At 35.7% G+C, this 16,757-nt stretch overlaps 1 protein-coding gene across 7 annotated transcripts in view; it reads left to right on the top strand.

Annotated features, from left to right (window-relative positions):
• The first annotated feature begins 13,324 nt into the window (after positions 1 to 13,324).
• The window catches only part of DGKB (diacylglycerol kinase beta), a 701,584-nt gene continuing 698,151 nt past the window's right edge, over positions 13,325 to 16,757 (top strand). For 6 of the 7 annotated variants that reach the window (XM_038556980.1, XM_038556977.1, XM_038556983.1 and 3 more), the window contains exon 1: positions 13,325 to 13,559. The gene's annotated coding sequence lies outside the window, so the exon portion shown is untranslated. Of the gene's footprint in view, positions 13,560 to 13,776; positions 14,087 to 16,757 lie in introns of those variants that run through there. The other variant, XM_038556978.1, reaches the window with a different exon arrangement.

Raw genomic sequence — 16,757 nt, 5'->3', positions numbered from 1 at the left:
ATTTATAATTGCTCAAAAAATGAAATGCTTATGTATAAATCTCATAAAATAGGCTATGTATGTAGGCTGAAACATAAAAATGTTGATGAAATAAATAAAATATACACCTAAATAAATACATCTACCAAGTTCATGAATTTTACAGTTCAACATAATAAAGTTATAAATTCTCCACAGATTAATATATCAGATTAATGATATTCCTACCAAAATCCAGGTGATTCCTTATACCTGGAATATATAAACAACTTTCAAAACTCAAAAATAAGAAATTTAAAAACTTATTAGGAAGATATGCAAAAGACATGACAGACATTTCACCAAGGAAGAAGCACCAGTGGCAATTACTGTATGACATGGAAATTAATCCTAAAGCAATGAGGGCACCTGGGTGGCTCAGCGGTTGAGCATCTGCCTTTGGCTTAGGGCTCAGGATGTAATTGTGGAGTTCCAGAATTGAGTCCCACATCAGGCTCCCCAAGGGGAGCCTGCTTCTCCCTTTGCCTATGTCTCTGCCTCTCTGTCTGTCTGTCATGAATACATAAATAAAGCCTTAAAAAAAAAAAAAAGAAAAAAAGGTCCTAAAGCAATGAAATGCATGTTCATACAAAAACTGGCTCCTAAAAAGAAAACAAAACAAAACAACAACAAAAAAACAACAAACAAACAAACAAACAAAAAAACCTGGCTCCTAAATGTGCATACCTTCATTTAACTGTTACCACCAGTTATCATTTGGTCCAATGGCTTCTATTAACATTAGGCTAGACTCAGCTGTGATTCTCTGGGTTTGCTTGCCTCTTCAGCTTTTCGGTGACAGTTGCCCTGTGCCTTCAAATTCCTGATTGATCTGAAAAATCCTTGATTTTCAGTTTGTTCAATCATTTTTTTAAAATGTGAGAATGGCAGTGATGACTTCTAAGAACTTTATATGTCAGAGTTGAGACTTTAAGTAAAAAAACTACCTTATTTTTCCAACTAACAAGTCACTCATGAAAATTCTCAAATGTCAACTAGCCCTCCCCCCAAAAAAAAAAAAAAAAAAAAAACCAAACTTCCAAGCAGCCCCGGTGGCCCAGTGGTTTGGCTCCACCTTCAGCCCGCGGTGTGATCCTGGAGACCCGGGATTGAGTCCCATATCAGTCTCCCTGCATGGAGCTTGCTTCTCCCTCTGCCTGTGTCTCTGCCTCTCTCTCTCTCTCTCTCTCTCTCTCTCTCATGAATAAATAAAACTTAAAAAAAACCTTCCATGTCATTTACTTCCCACTTTTACATGATTTACATCACGCTCTTCTTTATTCTCTTATCCTTACTTCTGTTAAACTATCATTTTCATCTGTAATCTTTAAATAGATTTGTGAGATTCACCTAGTTTAAAATTCTTGATCTTGAGGAAATGTGTGTTTTCCATTTATGTATTTATAGTGCCTAGCACCATATCCAGCACATAGAACATGACTTTCTTGTTCAAGGATAATGGATATCATGATGAATATAATGCCCAACCTTAAGAAGTCACATGCTTTAGTAGGAATATCAGGAACACTAATAGGAATTTTATATGCAATGTGAAAAGTACAATAATTATTGAGAGCATGGGTGTATGAGGGTCAACAAGAGGTGAAATTGTGTGTTTTCCAGAGAAGAGGAGACCTCCTGTGAAAGAAAGAGCTGCTGTGAGACAAGCAAAGTAAAGACCAGTCACAAGCGAATAAGAGAGGATATCTTGAATAAGAGCATGAAGTAAGTGACAGTATGGTGGGGTAAAGACTCACTGATCCATGTGCTGGCTGATGCTGAGCATAATGCTGATAGCATCATATTTCTTAATGAAGTGGAAGACCACATCATTTGCTGAGTGAGAAGACTGAGCAAAGTAGAGGACCATGAAGTCTGAAATAGTATATTAAATACATGGAGTATTTAATATTTAATAGTATATTAAAATACTTTATTAAAAGTATTTAAAATATTAAATATTTTAATAGTATATTAAAAACATAGAGTAATAGTAACATTTTTATACAAAAAAAGAACCATCAACAAAACAAAAAGGCAAATGATATATCCCATAAGGAGTTAACATCCAAAATAAAGAACTTAATGTAGCTCAATATAAAAAAAAAAAAATCTGTTTTAAAAATAGGCAGAAGACCTGAATAGACATTTTTCCAAAGAAGACATACAGATACATAAAAAGATGTATGTTCATCATCAGTAATCATCAGGAAAGTGCAAATCAGAACCACAATGAGATAATACCTTACAACTGTCAGAATGGCTAGAATGAAAAAGACAAGAAATAACAAGTGTTGATGAAGAGGCAGGAAAAAAGGAACCCTCATAGACTGTTCATGGGAATGTAAACTGGTAAAGGTACTGTAGAAAATGGTATGGAGATTTTGCCAAAACTTAAAAATAGGATTATCATATGATCTAGTAATTCTCTTAGTAGGCATCCACCCTAAAAAATGCTAATTCAAAAAGATATATGCATCCATATGTTTATTATAGCATTATTTATAATAGCCAAGATATGGAAGCAGTCTCGGGGCCCACCCATAGACAAATAAGGAAGAGGTGGTGTAGATATATAATGGAATATTATGCAGCTATATAAAGGATGATATCTTGCCATTTGTGACAACACAAGTAGGCCTAGAGGTTATTACACTAAGCGAAATAAGTCAGACTAAGAAAGACAAATATCATATGATTTCACTCATATGTGGAATCCAAAAATCAAAACCAATGAATAAACAAGCAAAAAGCAGAATAAGATCGATAAATACAGAGAACAAACTGTTAGTTGCCAGAGGGAAGGGAGTAGGGGGATGAGCAAAATGGATGAAGGGGAGGGGGAGATGCAGGTTTCCAATTATGAAGTAAATTACAGTAATAAAAGGTACAGCATAAGGAATATAGTCAATGATATTATAATAGTGTTGTGACAGATGGTAGCTACACTTGTGATGAACATAACATGTAGAGATGTTGAATCACTTTGTTGTATGCCTGAAATTAGTGTAACATAGTGTGTCAAATATACTCATTTTTTTCAAAATTAGAATAATGACTTTGGCATATTAAATAGGGGACATTGGTTTAAAACAAGGAGAGGCATCATGGTGGAACAGAGAAGAGTTTCTTGTAAAAGGCTATATCAGAGATAGTCTGTAAGTAGGGAAAAGGTGGATATATGTGGGGCAATCATATGTATGGGGGCATGCAGCACCCTACAATAGTAGAGCCTTGAGTGACCACTGAAATCATGAGAAAGACAATAGTGATGAAATGTGATGAACTTAATAGGCTTCTACTTCAATATTTAGCTTTGGCATTGGCATTCACTTATCTTACTCATTGGTAGCTAGGGTAAAGAAGCCATGATGAATTTTATGGCTGAAACTATATAACATTAAATACATTTCATTTTAACTCCCTGAGACAATCCTGGCTTCTTATGCAATCTTTTCAACAGCCTCCTCTTTGATCCTTTTTGGTACTTTTGTCCTTTTATTCTAATACATTGCAATCATTACTAGCAGATGAATCAACCTAACCACTCCCACAACGAATTCACCCCACTAATGGAAACTCACAATGTTTCATCATTGTTTGATCTAGCTGCTGATGTTCTTGTTGCAGGCAAGTTAAACTGACTCTGGCTAACTTGATGCAAGATAATACCATTCAACAAGTATAAAGCAGTTCACAGGCTAAAATAAACCACTATATCACCAAGCTTAGAAAGATTAGAAAACAGATTTGTTTGAATATCTGGATAGAAATATTTGAGAGTGTTTTTCTTGGAATTTGTCAGCTCCAATAGCTTCACTTGGTTTGGGAACCTCAAATTTCTAGGGAGAAAATCTGGTTAGCTTAACTTAGATCTCTTGGGAATAGGGTATTTTTATTTACATTTCAACAAAATTGTATCCAAAGAAAAATCAGAGTTCCTTACTAAAAGATAGGGAACTGGACAGAGTAGGAGTAAATAGAAACTAAAACAAGTCCAGAGCAATCAAAACTCAGATGGGCTTTGAACATAGCCCAAGTATCTTAGCCGCATAGGCAACTTCTTTTTATTTTTATTTTTTTTCTTTCTGGTTTCTATATGCTCTTTTAGTGCCATAAAAAATGCCAAATTTATCGTTGTATAAACAAAGTCAGAAATGCATAACAAAAAAAAAGTCCTGTTAATTTAATTAACTGCCTTCCTTTTTAAAAAATTTTTATGTCTTTGGTTTCGTATCTTAGGTTAAATGAAGCATAGTGTTGCTGCAGTTTGACTCTTCTGGGTCATGATACCCAGATGCTTACTCTATAGCTTAAGGCACTCATCAGAGCCTCAGGTGAACATGCATATCTTTCCCAGATGATTTAGACTTGGAAAAGCCAATATGTGTTTTGAAGGGAAACAAAAACAAAAACAAAAACAAAAACAAAAACAAAAACAAAAACAAAAAGAGAGAGAGCGATTTGCCAACTCTTCCTGAATTTATTAATTTTATGTGGATGTGGATAATTAATAGATCATTAAACTTGAGTGCCCATCTGCCAAGCATTGGGCTAAGTGTTGGAACTATAGTGGCAAAATAAAAATGCCAGCATTTTGACCCTCATAGAGCTTACAAATTAGTGATATTGACAAAATATTAAGCAAATAAACAACATATATATGTATAATTAATGATTATCCTAAGTCATATGAAAGCAAACCATAAATATTCACTCTTCAACACCAGACTATAAAGTTTACATATTGTAAGATCAACTGTTTAAAGTATTTTCAGCATTTGGACAGATCCCTACACAAACACATTTATTGATGCTGTGATAATTTTGGCAATGTTTCTTATTCCAAACATTTTTCAAAGAACTAAAACTACAAAGGCAAATAAGATAAAATCTATCCTTCATTACATTATGGTGTAATGAGGGAGAGCCACAGAAAAACTAACTATAATATCATGTTTCAATACATGTATACATTGTGAAGTTAACATAGTTATTAAAATGCATAAATTAATGGCTGTATTAATTATTCTTTACCCTGGAATGAAGTATATCTGCTACAAACCATTAGTTACAATAAGTATGCAAATGCTTGAAATAGATTATAACATGAGAAAATGTAAGGCATCTTGAATTTGTAGTTTAATGAGGATATTAAATTGTCAAGAATTCTACTTCCACATGATTTAAAGTTAATATAAATTATTGACATTTCAAATTTTAGGTACATCATTACTGATTAAACATAGATTAAGCAATTATCTGTCATATTGCCTTAAGCATTCTAATTTCAGATCTTAATTGATATTTACCTATTAGAAGTAGAGAGGCATTATAGTGGAGTTATTAACAATATGAAGTCTAGAATCAGCTTATAAAGATCCAGTGCCTTTTGCTGCTCATCAGAGATTTTGGTCCTTGTATAAATTGAGTTTTCTGTATTTCTGTTTCTTCCTCTGAAAATTGGAAATAACAACAGTATCTGCTTCATAAAATAGTTGTGATAATTAAATGTGGTGCCATTATTTAGCATATGCTCTTAGGTTAGTGGCTAACATAATAATATTTGCTCTTAATGAAAGTAAACATATTTGGTGGACCAAAAAGGGAAACATAAAGTTAACATAAAGAGCATACATTCTTCCAAGTTTTCGTGTTTTTTTTTCTATTTTGGAATAAATCTTTCCAAGAAAAAAAATTGTTTACTATATGTGCTAGTTTTCCTGCCTTTTAAATAATATGTATTTTGTTTGTATAAAGTATCATGACATCACAGCTTCCCAGGATTATCACAATGAGTAGCAATTTTTGCCTAACAGTTTTGACGTCAATTCCGATTGATGTAAAATTGCTTATGTGCCAGTGTTTCAATGGAACTATTCAACCTCAAAAGCCATTTTTAGATAAATCATCCAGGGCAAATATGATCTCTGAATTCAGGTCATGCCAACTGAGAAAAAAGTGACTGCTTTTTTAAAAATATATTTGTCATTGTCTGTTTTAATTATGCGATTTATTTTTAATTTGCAAGCCGACATGTAATGAAATCCATTTGCAAAATAAATTTTTCATAGTGTCTAAGAAAACTCTACCTGGGTATAGTTATAACTATTTAGAAAATATCCAATGAAAATTATTTTTTTTCCATTTCTACAAATTATTAAAATTTCTCTTCATAATACTCTAGAATATGAAGCTGAATCTTAATAATGTAATGTATACATGATATTGGTATAAATAAGAATGATGAAGCTAGGAAAAGCATATAAAAATGTTTAGAAAAAGAAAACATCATGCAAAACACCCCCTCTTTCAGGAGACCTTTCTTTATGCTGAGTTCTTTGAAAAGCTAACATTTTAAAATATGGTTAAAATAGAAAGACAAAAAATTATTCACTGTATGGTGAAATGAATTGGTTTCAATAGACATATGTGTTTGGGGACTATACAAGGTTACATATAGGATCAAACTTTTCCTCCTTCATGCTCTTCATGCTGAAAAATCAGAAGCCCCCACAAAAAACATAGGAGTTCAATTTTTAAGAAACATTGATTGAGGCTTAGAATATGCTTCTCTATTTGCAAACACATTTTATTATTTTAACATTTATATTTATCTTTTAGTATAGACTAAAAAGGTTAACTGAAGAAATGCATCCTCAGTTTCTCAAACTAACTTCAAAGACAAATACCACACAGATTGTTAGCTTCACAACAGTGAATGCAAAGATCATGAATCTTTTTATTAAATTTCCATAATCTCATACATTTGCCTTTTTAGTAAAATGCTCTGTTAAATCCACCCCAAATCAATCTCTGTGTATATGCATTTTTAATGAATAGTGCTACGGTTCCTGTTTCAGATTTTAATACAGATTCTTCTTTTCAGGTCCTTGGCATTATAGAAGTTTTAGAAATCTAAGTTTCAATTTAATAAAAAATTACTTTAAAGTTAAATTATATAAGGTAGTATAGAAAGCTTTTAAGCTCCCATATAGCCCTCACCCAAATAAAAACAAAACAAAGAAAACCCCTATCCTTCATCTTAAGATAGTCTTGTCTAAAATGTAGACAAGATAAACCTTATTTAACCAGTTAAATAGCTTAAAGTATTTGCTTGAAATTTATAGTCTGCTATTTTAAATATTTAGCTGTTTAATTAAAGCTATCTTCTCTCTTTTAAAAAATGACATTTAAAATGATTTTTGCTACAACTCCATATGAATACAGTTTTAAAATATTTGAATGCCTTATGTTTTTAGGGCTTTGTGCAAATATAAATATAAATTGGCTTGTAAGTACAGTGAAAAGACAAAGAAATGGCCTCCAAAGTGTTAGGGAGACTGATGGGGTGTCATCTAGGGTTAGAGAAGGCCCAGAAAAATAATTAAATCTACCTATCTGATTTCTTAAAAAAAAAGAAAAAAGAAAAAAGTCATAACAGAATATGTATGCTGTGTCTTTAAAACAAACAAACAAAAAACATTGGTCTAAATAATAGTGAGGTCATGCAATATAAAATCTGGCCATTTTTAGGAATTTGTCTTGAAATTCACTGAGTGGATGACCATTGTTAAATCAATTATACTGTAATCTGCATCCATCATGGAGACAGCCAAATAAGTGGCTAGGCTATATTAGAGTCTGCTAATTTCCCACATAAAACTTCAATTTCAAAACTACAATTTCTCTGTCACAAGCTTTCTATTTTGTGCTTTAAATCATGTTTTGCTGTATTTTCTATGGTTCCTTAAGTATGTATGTAGCTGTGGACTTCACATGTTACGGGTGCTTAAGAAAGTTTGAACAGCTTCTTCAGTAACTCATGTGATTTATCACTATTTAGTCAGACCTCTTTACAACATGAGTTACCTTCTTTGAAGTAGAGGGAGAATTCTCTCCGATTTAAAAGATTGTCTCTTAGGGTCAGCAGCATGCTTCCTGCCCCCAGGAGAATCATGCAGAGTCTGCCTTCGTCATTCAGTTTCAAAAATTAAATAACTGGAAGGTCAAGTACAGAAACATTAACCCCAGAAATGGTGGCTCTAATGAAGGGAAGAGGTAACCATCACTTTGTGTGTGTGTGTGTGTGTGTGAGTGTGTGTTTGCAGGTGCATTTGCACATGGCTGTTGTGCATGCGCTGGCATATGCATGCCCAATGTCCACACATGCAGAGCTCTGGCACTGTATTGTGTACTTTACATGTACCATATCCTTTGATTCTCTAAACCATTCTGTGGGGTGGATGCTATTAGCTTCATTTTGAGATACTTGCGATTGCATTGCCTTCTTTCTCTGGCATGCTTTAAAAATAAAACTAAGTGGCCAACATCTCTCTGGAAGGAGTTTGTGTACATGACTGGTGCCCCAGCTTTTATGGCTGCCACCTGAGAAATGGGACCCCAGAGCACCTGGCTCTGATAGTCAACAGGTCTTGTTTTCATGATTCCAACAGGATTATAGCAAATGAAGAAGTCGTTTTATTTTTTAGAATTCTACTAATTACAGGGGTGCCTGGAGGCTCAGTCGATTAAGCATCTGGCTCTTGATTTTGGCTTGGGTCATGATCCCAGGGTCATGGGGCTGAGCTCTGTGCTCAGCAGGGAGTCTGCTTGGGATTTTTTCCCTCTTCCCCTCCCTCTCCTCTCTCTAAAATAAATAAATAAATCTTTAATTAAAATATTACTATTTATAGCTTTATTGAAGTATAAATGGCATGTAATGTTAAGATACTTTAAGTGTACATTATGGTGATTTGGTATATGTATCCATTGTGAAAGGATGTCCCCATCTAGTTAACTAATGCATCCATCTCCTCATTTATTTATTTATTGACAACATTTCTGTTCTACTCTCAGCAAATTTCAATTATACAATGTAGTTTTTGTCAATTGTTTTACATAAGAACTTCAGATCTTATTCACCTTGAAGTTGAAAGTTTTCCCAACCTTTCGCTATTTATCCTACTTCAATCTCCTATGATCAATTTTCTATTCTCTCTTTCTATGAGATTTTGTTTTTGTTTATCAGGTTTCACATATAAGTGACACTATGCAGTAATTGGCCTTCTCTGGCTTGTCTCGCTTAATATATATCATATATTCTTTATAGATTCATATTCATCTATCCATTGACAGGTTGTTACTCTATCTTAACTATTGAGAATTAATGCTGCAAACAACACGAAAGTGTGGATACCTCTTCAAGATTCTGATTCCATTTCCTTTGGATGTATATGCAGAAGTAGGAATATTGGACTATATTGTAGTTCTATTTATAATTTCTTGATGAAACTTCATACTGTTTTTTTTAAGATTTTATTTATTCATGAGAGACACATACATAGAGAGAGAGAGAGAGAGAGAGAGAGAGAGGCAGAGACACAGGCAGAGGGAGAAGCAGGCTCTGTGCAGGGAGCCCGATGTGGGACTTGATCCCGGGTCTCCAGGATCACGCCCTGAGGCCAAGGCAGGTGCTAAACTGCTGAGCCACCCAGGGATCCCCCATACTGTTTTTCATAGTGGCTGTACCACTTTACATTCAGACCAATAGTATATAAGGGTTCTCTTTTCTCTACAACCTCAGCAACATTTATCTTTTGTATTTTTGATAATAAATATCCTAACATGTGTGAAGGTACACACACACACATATATACCCTCATATATATATAGTGGAATATTATTCCACCTTAAAAGAGAAGGAAATTCTACCATTTGCCGTTTGCAACAATATGAATGAATCTGGAGTGCCTTATTGCTAAATGAAATGAAACAGAGAGAAACAAATACTACATGGTTGTACTTACATGTGAAATAAAAAAAAAAAAAAAAAGGTCGAACTTATAATAGAGAATTAGAATGGCTGTTGCCATGAGCTAGGGGTAGGGAAAATGGGGAGAGACTGGTAAAATGATATGAACTTTGAGTTATAAGATGAATAAAAGATCTAATAAATAACATAGTGAATGCATTTGATAATACTGTATTATATAATTATGAGATATAGTAAGAGAGAGCAGAACTTAAGTGTTTCAGCAAAAAAAAAAAAATCAAATATGTGAGATAATGGACATATTAACTTACTATGAGAATCTTTTCACATACTATATTTAAATCAAATCATCACATTGTACATTTTGAATATATTCCAGTTTTGCCAATTATATTCTAATAAAATGGAAAAAATCCTTACTTTTTAATGTGAAAATTGATGTGTGGAAAGACAACTTTTCCAAGGTCATATAGCTAGTCATTGACACACCTAGGAATTAAAACATGCCTTTTTTTGGCCAATGCTTACATGTCTAACATTGCGATTCCTAGCCAGATAGTCTAGCGGAGATTGGTAAATGACCTTCTCAGCAATAAGCCAGGGTGACCTGCTGTGTTATTTGCTATTTTATAAAATGTGAGAACTCTTCTAGACATCTGGAACTGGACATCTTCTTTATCCATTCATCAGTTGATAGACATTTGGGCTCTTTCAATAATCTGGCTATTGTTGATAACCCTGCCATAAATATCGGGGTACATGTATCTCTTTGAAATAGCATTTGTGTATCCTTTGGGTAAATACCTATAGTGTAATTGCTGGATTGAAGGGTAGTTCTATTTTTGACTTGGGAACCTCCATCCTGTTTTCCAGAGTGGCCAGACCAGTTTGCATTCCTACTAACAGTGTAAGAGGGTTCCCCTTTCTCCACAACCTCCCCAACACCTATTGTTTCCTGTGAACAATCTATTCTCTTAAACACCTAGCCTACTACCAACTAGACTAGGAACAGATTTGGAAGTGAAAGTGGAGGAAACTGCACACTTCTTAGGGTTGAATAGTGGTTACTGGTGTTACTGGTTTGCAAAGTTGTCAGGAAATGAGATTTTAGGAAAGTCATGTTGATTAGATTCATTTAGTAGAAAAATCATTTTGGAAAAGTATTGGGGACAGATACTAGGAAGTTTTGTAGGGTCTGTGAAAGGTTACTTTGAGAAAACAAGAAGTGAGTCAAAAGTGTCACAGTTATTTAGCAGCAGAGTGAAGACTGGAAGAATTTAAACATCCTTATTACTAGTTCACTTATCTTCCCAATATCTTGCATCCAGAAATTAATTTTTTATTCATTCACCTGTTTATTATAAACTACCTACTGTACACATAGCACATTCTAAGCACTTCGTTAGATGCTAGAGACACATGAATAAACTAAATAGACATGGCTTCTGCTGCTGCAGAGCTTGTCATCTTTGAGCTTTTCTACAGTGAACAAATATGAATTACATTACAGAATTTAGTTTGGAAATACATGTTTTGATGATAAAAGAAATTTAGCTGGAAATTAAGATGTTACTTATTTCTATATACTCATAAATCGTTGATTTTATTGATTAATGGGAATTTATAGAACAAGTTTATTTTTTGCCACTAATTTTTTTTGAGATTGATTAATTATACAAATATCCTCATGAAGTTTTTGAAATACACTGATGGCATTTATGGATATATTTGACCTTTTGTATCAAATATATTTCTAAATAGTATGGATAATCTTTGCCTACTTCTTTACAATGCATTGAATATGAGTATGGAAATATGAAATTACTCCAGGTTTTTTTTTTAATTTTTATTTATTTATGATAGTCACAGAGAGAGAGAGAGAGGCAGAGACACAGGCAGAGGGAGGAGCAGGTTCCATGCACCGTGAGCCCGATGTGGGATTAGATCCCGGGTCTCCAGGATCACGCCCTGGACCAAAGGCAGGCGCTAAACCGCTGCGCCACCCAGGGATCCCTTCTCCAGGTTTTTAATAATGTTAATAATGTGTTCATGGGAGTTACTTAATAAACAACAGAAATTGGAGAGGCAAAAAACGTGACTATTTGGCATTATGTTTTCTTAGGATTGTGATATTTAAAAAATCTGTATACTCTGAATTCAATCTTAAAACAAAACATTAATCAATGTATTTTCTGTTATAATTGTAGTAAGTTTGGTCTTGGTAAATTGATACTTATTTGATGATTGATAAATGCTTTGCACATTAACTGGCCTTTGGTTAGCTAAAATCAGTGATTTTCTAATATAACCAGATCAGGAGAAGATGTATTATTTAATCCTTTTGGGTTTCTTTCCTCCTTCTGGGTCCTCTGTTATATTTCTGTTACACGTCCTTCTTTTTGTATCAATATGTGTCCAAATTAACCCTTAGTTACACAAGCCCCAACAAATGGGAAAATATATGGCAAATATAAAAATTGCTCAGATCAGAGCAGAAATAATGAATGGTGTGCATCACGATTACAATCAAAAGGAATTAAGTTTATTTTCAGCTTAGACAACTGAATGCTGAAAGTAGATTTATAGTACTATCAATTAAGTGTCGTGCACATGTACATATGTGTGTACATATACACACATGGGTCTATTTAAGAGGGGTTGTTCATGGTTATCTAGTCTATTACAAAACAAGAACATGAATACAAGCTATTGCTAGAGCAAATTAAGTTAGTTATTAAGAAGTATTCTTGTCTTTAGAGGTTTTGAGAACTTCATTAAGTTCTAAATTCAGCACACCTTCAACTTATGTGAGAATAAGCTGGAAATAAATCAGGGCAGAGAATGAACAACCAATAAGGAGAGAAAGGGAGAGTCCACAGACAGCAGTAACCAGTAGGTTTCACCAGAATTTCTAGCTGACAGAAATACCGATGCTTGACATCACAGTGGATACTATGCATGGAAGACAAGAGCCAACAAGGGCCATGTGTATATCAAGATACCCTGCATTTAAGCTTATAAACACACTCCTTAATAGCTTTTTGCTTTTGCACACATTTTATAAAGTAGACATGATTATTTACTGGCTTACATTTGTATCGCCCCAATGCATTATCTTACACACATGGCTCAAAACTATCATTTTTATCTGTGTTCCGATGGGTTACACATACGAATGATTTCCCTTTTAATATTCACGGGCTTTCCCCCTTCCCTTCTTACTTTATCCTCCTCCATCCTCCAGTCACCTGCTCCCAGGTTACCAAGTTAGAATGCAGAAATAGAGTGTGCAGCTTTTAGAATTGCTAGAAGTGGGTTAGGCAAGTGGTTGGTGAACAATGACCCATCAAGGACTATAGTTAGCAAGAGGGTGGGGAGACAGGTCTCAAGTTTCCCGTTGAAGGGGAAATGTGTCCTGAATGGTAGTAATTGCGGTGAATCAAGCTTAATGTCTCAACATCAGCCACTCATACCTGCACAGTCTCCACCCTCGTCCTATAACTGGTCCAGCAGTTAAATAGCTGTAACACACTGTCTCTCTCCGCGTCCTTCTCCCAGAGCTCCAACAGCAATAGTAGCAACAGCAGCTGTAGAAGCGGCAGCTAGAGATAGGCAGGGCTGTTGCTTGCAGCCGCGCAGATTGCCTCCTCCTCACCACACGCACACACATACACACACGCACTGCACAGATTTCCAATACCAGCGCATCTTGGTATAAATGAAGGACTCAAAGAGATGAGAGAGGAGCATGAGTCATGGACAACAGGTATTTTATCCCTGACAAAGCCCGTTTCCTTCTGATGCTTACTGGTATGGGTAATACGATAACCATTTGTGATGCCTGTAGCCCGGGGGGGGGGGCTGGAGGTGGCCGCGCAGAGGAGGGGAGACGGGAGTGCGAGGTGGGGAACGAGGATGCCAGGGATGACTTTCAGGCTCCGGAAACCTACATCTCTCCAGCCTCCGCTGTTTTTGAGTTGCAAATTGTCGGGGACTGGTGGGCTGCAGGCAGCCTGTGCTGCTGCCTGGGAGTCGATTTCCATCTTTCAGACACTAGTTAGAATGGGCCGTGCGTGGTGGAAGGGGGTGGAAGTCGAGGGGAGGAGATGCTGCGAGCGGAGTTCTTGACGCTCCACTCCTCCGGGAAGCCGAGCCGTGTGGCCGCCTTCCTCCCGAGCAGGGAGCGTGTGAGCTGGAAGGGATCCTGAGAGCTGGCTGGTCCCAGGTCCCCTCCGGAAAAGCGGCTGCCCTCGCTTCGGAGATGCGCCCAGCCTTCGCCTGCATCACACTGCAGTAAGTTCAACTCGACACGGTTGGCAGTTCGAGTGGCTTCTGGGTTCGTGCTGCGGGGGAAGGGAGACTGAGAAGAAATGGCGAGGAAAGTTAGAAAAAGCAGAGCTTGGAATTCTCTCCTTGAGATGCCAAATCGGTTTGTGTCTCTGACTCCCGTCCTAGTTACGCTATAGTTGGTGTCCTCTGGGTTATTTGCTGACCGATGGATGCCCCTCGTCGGTTAGGTATGCAGAAGGCGCTTTGTCCGTTGTGATCTTAGGCAACAAAACTGGTAAATGTGTCCTACATTTAATTGCAAGAAGGAGCTCCTGAAAGTTGGTGACGGATGGCAGTTTGCCTTTGCAAAAGAAAATTCATGTAGAGGTCAGCTTAGACTTGCAAATGCCCAGCTAATTGTTACAAGTTTCCTTGCAGATTTATTCCTAATCTGCAAAACAAAGAAGCAATCCAACAAACAAAAACGAAGGTCTTTGATTTACTTTATTAAAATAAAATGTGCTGTAGGTCTCTAGATGACTCTAGGCAACCGCCTAGGCGACACTGATGATATGATAAACATTCAAATACTCTTTAGTGGGTGGAAGTTCTGGATTCCCCCAGTCTCTTACTACTGCAATCATCTTCTCCACTTGCTAAGCAGTCCCTTCCTTGTGATTTCAGAGTGGGTTTGTTTGTGTGTTTAACAGAGATGGCTTTATACTTAGAACCAAGCAGCATTGTGGTCCCTGGCAAAAAAAAAAAAAAAAAAAAAAAAAAAATGAAGGCTAAAAAACTTTTGAAAAACTACTTCAACCGGTTGCTCAAATTGTAGATAACCAACTCTTAAGAGGAGGTGAAAACAGGTCAGCGACCCGGCAGTCCATTGTAAAGCAAATGACCAAATAAATGTGAATGCAGGCAGAATAACTAAAGGCCTCTTTTAGAGGGAATCCAGAAATAATTAGTCTAAGAACCTTAATATATGTCTAACCAGGTCCTCCTTTACACTGAGCAGGATTTTTTTTTTTTAATGAAGAAAAAAAGAAGGAATTTCTCAAGCAGAAAGGATATGTTGCACAAACATATTAGACTTAGTTGCAGGATCACCGGAAAAATTATTGTATTACTCTCGTTTTCTCCAAGAAAGATTAATGAAAAAACAGAGAGTACTCAAAACAGAATCCAGAATTTTTAAGCTGGACTCTTCCATATGCTGCATAAATTCTATAGGACAAAGGTATCAAAACTTGTGAAACAACTATTGTGAAATGCAAAATAATTCTGAAATTCTCCATCAGTAGAAAAGAGGAAACTAAGAATCACTCTTATCCAGTTATTTCAGTTTTTAATTGTGTTACTCCTTCTCGAATCCACCTAATCTTCATTATTTTATTAAGAAATAAAACATATCCTGAATGTAATTTGTACTACTTTACCTACTCATCTCAGGGATGTCCAGATAAAATATTTTTGTTATTATGGAAATACCCAATTATTGGAGGTAACCTATTCCATACTCGCATATTTCTTGGTGCCAAACTCTATGCATGAGTTTGTAAATCACTGAGTAAGATATAATCAGGAAGATATATTGTGATGATAGTGCATGCATGAGTGTGGTTGAAAACTTTAGACAGCCATAAAAAAGAAAAGGAAGTGTCTATACAAAGACTAATATGATTGGAGCCACAGTGTAAGCAACTCTAGAATAGGTCGTTACTTGAACTTCAAGTATTAGCTAAAGAGAAGAAAAATCAGACTGAGAGTCTAAATGGAATTGAATTGAATAGGGATTTGTCGGAATATCTTTTAAGATGGAAACATAGATAGACAAAGTCGAGTTTTGGGAATACCTTTGCTTAATAATTTGGTTGACCTCACTATAAACCTCATGTTTATACACAATGGACAGCTCATGTTATGTCTGAGAAGATTTTCAAAAGTAATTTTGAGATAAAGCAATCATTTTAAGGTTTAAACCATTGGTGAGTTTTGCTGAGAAAAGTGTCTGAACTAGGCACGTATCCTATGACTCATGCTTTCCTTGCACACTACAGAAAGAAGGAAGAGTTGTAGCCAGACAAGCCAAAGATAGCTTCTTGTCCCTCAGTCTAGTTTGGCCTGCTAATAATGACTGTGATGTTGATATAGGCTTGAAATGACATATTGAGAGTATTCTTTACTAGATGCTTCCCCCCACACACTCCACCCCCCTCCCAGGCTGGCCTCAGGAACAGAATTGTACTTATGTACGCATGATGTTGTTGCAATATTCTCTTAAGGGTAATACTTCTAGCCTAGGAGCATCTGCCTGGAGGAGGATCTAGGCAAGAATTTGAACCCACTTCATATTGCTCCTTTCCCATTCATGACATTTTCTCTCTTAAAACACCAACACAAAATCTGACCTCAAGTAAGAATCCTATGTATTTGTGCACCCTTAGGTATTGATTATGAATAATCAATCAATCTCTTTATAGCTCCTTGATTTATTTGCATGTATGATTTATTCACCATATAGCACATGAATAGCTCACAATTATTATAAGTACACAAATGGCAGGTACTAGATTAAGTACTTTGAAAATGTCTTCTCATTTTTGGGATAACAGCTACAGTAGAGATGGCATTTTCTCCCTCTTATAAGAAACTAAACCACAGAACAAATAAGCAAATTACCTAAAGGAGCATA

Source organism: Canis lupus, chromosome 14, assembly GCF_011100685.1.
Source record: "Canis lupus familiaris isolate Mischka breed German Shepherd chromosome 14, alternate assembly UU_Cfam_GSD_1.0, whole genome shotgun sequence".
Lineage (NCBI taxonomy): Eukaryota > Metazoa > Chordata > Mammalia > Carnivora > Canidae > Canis > Canis lupus.
This window is presented reverse-complemented; position numbering and strand designations above follow the sequence as displayed.